Genomic DNA, 6,874 nt, shown 5'->3' with positions numbered 1-6,874 from the left:
TACCAAAATTGTAGAATTATAAAACCGAAAACCGAACCGAAATACCGAAATACCGAAAATTCATAACCGAATTAGACCGAAAACCCGAAAAAACCGAAACCAAAATACCAAATTAATTTGGTTCGGTTCGGAATTCGGTTTTTCAGATTTTATGCCCACCCCTATGTGACACCGGTTCTGGTGGTTTATGTTTATGGATTCGTATGGGTATTAGCTAAATTGTTGAATTTCGTTCTTTCGCATTACTATTATTATTTCCGTTGTTTATAAATATGTTAGCTTGAAATTGTTAAGAGATTAAAAATATGAAAAGTGTAAACTAATCGGAATTGTTGACTTGCCTAGCTTTCACTAGTAGGCGTCATCACGACTCCCGAGGGTGAGAAATTTGGGTCGTGACAAATTGCCACTAAAAGTTTTATCTTTAATGACAATTATTTGTGGCAATTATAATGGCTACTAAATTCAATTCAAAACGGCTAATATGCTCCTTTAGTGTCCATTTATATAGCCGCTAAATTCAAAATAATTGCCGCTAGAAAATTTACATCTTTAACAGCAATTATTTTGTGGCAATTAAAATGGCTATAGTATCCCTTCTAAAAACATCTTAGTTTAACATTTTAGCGTCCATTTTAATGGTTGTTATGTTCAACTAAATTGCCGCTAAAAGTCAATATCTTTAAGGACAATTATTTTTCAGCAATTATAATGGTTGTAATATCCAGCTAAATTAGCGCTACAAGTCACTAGCAGTAATAGCATTAATTTAGCCACCATTAATAATAGTTATTACATTCGTCTGAAATATGATCCAAATAATAAAATATATTAATATTAATTCAAAAAAAAACATAATATATCTCATTAAATCTTAACAAAATGAAGTGCTAATAAAAGATATTAATGTCATAGTAACTAAAAAAAAATAAACATATATTGTTCAAACTAAATAACTAATGTCATTATATAACTAATCCAAAGAATGATGGTCTTCAAATGATTTCCGCAATTTTTCATCATTTTGAAATCTTCCTCCCGCTAAATTATCGAACATTAGACTGTATGACCTGAAATTACAAAATAACTATGTCAAAGGACGAAATATATGCCCCACAAAAGGAAATTACCGAGACCTCTAGTCCTAGCTATTCTTCTCCACAGGGATAAGCCGGAAAAGCTAGCATTTGCTTGTTTTCACACTGAAAGAGCTAACATCTCAGTTGCCAAGCTAATACATATACATAGGAAAATGTTTAGTAACACTCACAAGGCAATAACCAAATTTAACGAAGAGATAAACTGATGATGTCTTTGTGAGAGGAGTTCGATGTTAGGAATGATTCAAAATAAACTTGAAACATGTCATGAGATAAAGTGATGATATTTTGGGAGCCATGAGTTTGATGAATTTGGAATGATGCAAGAACATTAGACTTGAAACATGTCATCATAGCATATGAACATACAGTTTTAGAGAGTAAATAGAAATATTTAGCAATTTAAATTCCAGAAGGTCTATTGTACACTTCAGAAAAGACAGGCATGAAAAACTCTGCTTCACTCTTATGTTCCAATTATATAATACAAATTTTTATTCCAATAAAAGATACCCTCTGTCCACCTTCACTCTTATACACTAATTCCTCACTTCATTCTTTGTATAACCATGACAGAAAAATGTAGCATGGGTTTGTTAAGTGTCATGGATCGTCTTTGGTTTCACCAAATTAGCCTCTTTTCAAAAAACCCTTCAGTTTTATTTCCTACAAACCAATGTCAAACAACTTTAATTCCACACGAATAATTCTCATCAGTTGAATTAGATAGCACTCTTCTACAGGTAACAAATCGTCTCCTAGTTAGGCTTATATACTCTATACCCCCTAACCTTTTAGTGTTTGCTAACCAAACAAGCAGATAGATGCAGCGCTCAACCAAGAAAACAGTCCCTAGAAAGTCATGATTGTCATCAACAAGAAGATGGGTGCAACAGAAGCTTCTGGTTTACAATCCATCTTTTAGTCCCATAGAAAGATCTGATTTTTCTTACTTCAATGGTGTTAAATCCACAGAAAGGTGAATGTGATTCAGGCAGGAAACTACTATCACAATTTTACGACATTCATAACAAGTGGGAAACGGAAATATATAAAAGTAAGAAGTATCCAAGTAAGCCCAAATACAATAACAAATTAATAAAAATCGAAGCATCAAAACTCAAACAATAGCGACGAAGGACAAAGAGTAGTACCGTGAGAAAGTTGAGCATTTTCAGTAACACTAGGTATCCTTGATGTTCATGTCCACTATTGGCGTCCGGGATCTAATAAATATTAACATGTTAGGTAACAATACTTTTATATAATAAAATTTAATTAAAAATGTTTAAAGCTTATAAAATTGAGTTACCTGTTCACCTGAGGTGGCATTGCTACTTTGAGGCATTTATTAAACGGCACATCAACTGTCTTCTCCATTGAAAGTTTCCAATTATCTTTCAGTAAAGTAGGCCCACAGACCTTTTTTGCTTCTGAATTACCTAAAATGAAAAAGATCTGAATCATCTGATGACATCAAGGATCCTAACTCCAGATATATTACGCTACTAAAAGAGAATAGCAAAGCAAGAATATTATTATAAATGTCACAACAATGTCAAAAAATTACAACAAAGTGCTCATATTGGAACTAAAGTTAACGCTGTAGGAAATCAAGAATCATCACATGAGAGGAAGCAAGCAACTGATCCTAATGCCGAAGTTTTGTTAGTTTCACAATGTGCAACACAACCAGAAGATGCAAACCTAATGAACTTTATGTAGATTTTCCCGTTACTGTGCGACAAAAATACAAATACACAAATAGAAGAGTGTCCTAATAAGTTGAAAGAAGCTATCTTCAAGGTTGCTATACGTACAAAAGCCAAGACAAGCATATGTTACCCGAAAAATAGAACTGTTGTAGCAGAACTGCATAGTTTTCCTTCTGCAGTTGTTGCACAATTGTGTAGTTGTCCCTCTACTGTTGTTGAACAACTGTGCAGTTCTTCTGCAGTTGATCATTAGTTTTAAGTATAAACTCATGATCCCAAACATACATCTTAACAGTTAACAAAGAGAAACCATATCTCTTGTCTTCAAGATTAACTAATAGAGTATCAGTTGTATAACAATATGCTCACTATGTATAGTAGGCTCTATTAAAAAATATCAGCTCTACAATGATAAAGATTGATGTTTAAACCACCCTACAGTCCTAAGAATTTAACTATTAAAGGAAAGAGAACCAATAGAACTAGACAAAGAACTTTCCCTTTATGTCAACACCATGAGCAGCACCTCATGTCTGAATATTTGTATCATCAAATATTTCAGCACGTAATGTTCCAAAGTTTTTGACTTGGTCTCTTTGTTTCTTTTTCTTTTTCAAGAAAGATAACAAATTATATTCCATTAGCACAACGGCAGTGGAAGAGCCATATTTACAATTCACAAAAAGAGCACAAAAGTTCCCTAGTTAATCTTACAGGGATTCTATGATGTTTAACAGTGATTCTACTTCTTCTACCAACTCTCTTTACACCAAAAGTGAAATAGAAGAAAGCAATTCATCTTAATATATAGTTATTTGTTGTGTTCTTTCATGAAGTCCATTCACTCAAAAGCAATTAACACTAATAAGCATCACAAATATGCGTTGTTATTTAGAGATCATAATCCAAATTACTGGGAAGAACAAATTAATGTGACTACTCAGAGCTTTCATTGATTTAAGATGTAACTTCACATTTTTCTGGTAAGCCATCCACTGAGACTTCTTTCATTACACCATGATTGATACCACTAAGATGGATATGATTTTAGTAAGATAATATTTCTGAACTCCATATCGTAGATGTCTTTACATTAGAAGGATTTATAAATTTAAAACATATATTATCTAGCTACACATGTATTTCAGTTAATAAGAGTTTTCCTCAAGATTATGACTTCTAATTCATAAAGTAAGACACTTCAGGCTACTAACTTAGGTTCGGCATTTTGGACATGACAGTAACTTTTCTCCTTTTTGCCTTGCAATCAGAAGTTTGATTATAATTGTCATACTCTGTTATCATTATTATTATTATATCATCATCATTATTATTACTTTTGGTGGTGTTGTTCTTATACTATCCAATAATACTAAATATTTTCCATGGCAGTCATTGCATTGTCCTGTATTTTCTAGAAATACGGTATCATATGTTTGCGTTGTCTAACTCAACATCCATGATAAATTACTTTCCTACTTTCATTGTGCAAGTTTTCAGCAATAAATAACAGCATTTACATCAGCATATTAGTCTAACGATATTATACTTCATGTATTTCTCCCTGAATGAAAGTCAATCGTTCATCAGTTCTAACGTGATGTACAACTAGGGCTCACCTCAATGAAAATAAAACAAGCTGCCTTTAGTAATATAAAAGATAAAGGATATCCCATGCAGTAACACTAAGGATGAGTAAGTGAATGGATAAAAAATAACAGAAGAAGAGGCTTTTAGCATGTATTCATTTAATATTTAAATAAATAAACTTAAAATTATTCTTTTCTTAACAAGTACTAGAAAATCTTAAAAAACATTTTCCTAGCATATCAACTGTTAAATAACACTTTCATAATTTAAAGTGCAAAAGGCGAAACAAGAACTAACAACAATTTTAGAACAGAATACAAGTCACAAATATATGTGGAAAAAAATTAACATAGTCGAATTAATGGAGCATTAACACGAAGAGATCTCAAAAGCTAACAAACTGAATAGTTCATATCCACCTAAATCAACAATTCAAATAGAATTACTTTACACTTAAATTAACAAGATTTTCTTTAAGTATAGCGTGCTATGAATAGCTTATAACAATCGAAATTAAACATATAACATTAGGAAAACTAGAGGAATCAATTCAATCAATTCTCCGCCAATTTAACAGCATCCAAAAATCACAAATCACAATATAGCAAACATAAAAAATAAAAAAAAATAAAAAAAATAAAAAAAAAATTATCTCTACAAATCACAAACTGTCATAGTTGGACATCACAAATCACAGATAGACTTAGGCTCAAGTATTTGGGTACCTAGTAAGCAAAATACTTTGACGATGAAGATAAGAAAGTGAAGGAGAATAATGCCAGTAACAATCTCGAAACCTATATAAAAAGAGAAGATGGAGAGTTAAACAATAGCAATGCCTCAATAACTTTGTTAAGCAATAGTAAAGAAAATTAGACATTTGACTGGTTTCCTCCTTGTATGCTTAAATATCTACCTTATCAAAAAAAAAAAAAGATATCATGAGAAGAAAGTCCGACAAATATTTGTAATAGAAGATATACTCTCCAGAAACCTGATATTGAAAAAAGTTGTAGATATGCTCAAACTGATCATGTACAAGTCTTTTCTTTTAAAACCAACATATTATTTTAGTAGAGTGCAACATTTTTCTGCTCGGAGATTTCCAAATTTAAGGGTAGAAGCAGTGCTTATACAGAAATATAAAAAAATCTCTTATAACAGGATTTAGCAATATATATCTCAGAGAGGTTTCGAAACTGTAATTAACTGAATCTAATAGTTCAAGCAATTGCAATCCTAGTTTCTCACCACACAAATGCTAAAACTAGATAAGAAGCACATCAGAGGTGCTAAAGTGTACTTTAAACTTCAAAGTGAATAAATAGTTGAAGACTTCGCACATCAAATAGACGACTGGGACTATCAAGAACGGGAAAAATTTCCTAATACATGTCCCTAACAACAATGATTGGTATTAGTGAAGAATAAAGGAACAAATTGCACAAAATGCCTTGAATGATAGAAAAGCACTTCATTACTATATTTTTTATATATCAAATAGATAACATAGGACAACGACTGAAACTATAACATATGAAACTATAAAATTCCATATAATGGCCAGTAAATCTTAAGGACGATGCGTTATTCTCATTGCTTAATTTCATAGAATTTAAAAAATTAACAAGATGTCTTAAAGTCTATTTTTTGAGCAACAACAACCCAAAAAAAAGTATTGTAGTGGCTCGGAATAAAATTTAGCAGCGATTGAGATGGTGCCGGCGATTATACTTCGATAATCGAAACCCTAGACCTAACCAACAATAATTTTTCATCAACCCCTAATCCACCCAATCGAATCATAAATAGAGACAGAAACTTATCGGTGATTGTGAAGGTGTCAGCTACTGTGACGGTGCCGACGATTTTGGTCATCGGTTGAGATATAGGGAGATGGAGATGCTGGGTGCCAATTTCAAGAGTATATTGTTTGAGCGTATATTGTTTTGCCAATTTAGAATATTTTGTTGAAAAGTTTGAGCGGCTTTACAAGGTTTAAGCGGGAGAGGATTTAGAGGAAAAATAAAACAGGAACAAAAATAATATTTTTACCGTTTATTCTCTTAAATGGAAATTAAACATATACTAATTACTGGTAAATATTTATTGGCCGGTAATATTTGCGTTCCCCGAATAAATTAGCGGCAATTACTTTATTGCCGATAAATAATTGCCGCTAAAACCCGTATTTGTTTTAGTGCCTAACATTTATGTGCTTAGTTCTCTTATGATGAACCGGATTTTTTGTCATACTAATGGCACTAGTGTTATCTCAAAAAATAGGGATACAACCAATATCAATTCCGAAGTCCATTAATTATTGTTTGATCCACAACAATTGAGCAGAACATGTAGCAGCAGCAACATACTCAGTTTCAGCAGTAAATAAGGCCACTGAATTTTGCTTTTTAGTAGCCTATGACACAAGACATGACCCAAGAAAGTGTGTCATACCTGAGGTGCTCT

At 32.1% G+C, this 6,874-nt stretch overlaps 1 long non-coding RNA gene across 1 annotated transcript; it reads right to left on the bottom strand.

The window, feature by feature from the left end:
- Positions 1–810: 810 nt before the first annotated feature.
- Positions 811–6,461, bottom strand: LOC107790496 (uncharacterized). The gene is made up of 5 exons (XR_001649054.2): positions 5,131–6,461; positions 2,946–3,051; positions 2,413–2,542; positions 2,255–2,326; positions 811–1,070 (listed from the first exon to the last, which is right to left on the bottom strand). It is a non-coding gene; the product is annotated as an uncharacterized LOC107790496 (long non-coding RNA).
- Positions 6,462–6,874: the final 413 nt, after the last annotated feature.

Source organism: Nicotiana tabacum, chromosome 8, assembly GCF_000715075.1.
Source record: "Nicotiana tabacum cultivar K326 chromosome 8, ASM71507v2, whole genome shotgun sequence".
Lineage (NCBI taxonomy): Eukaryota > Viridiplantae > Streptophyta > Magnoliopsida > Solanales > Solanaceae > Nicotiana > Nicotiana tabacum.
Note: the sequence above shows the minus strand (reverse complement) of the source record. Positions and strands in the feature narration are given on the sequence as shown.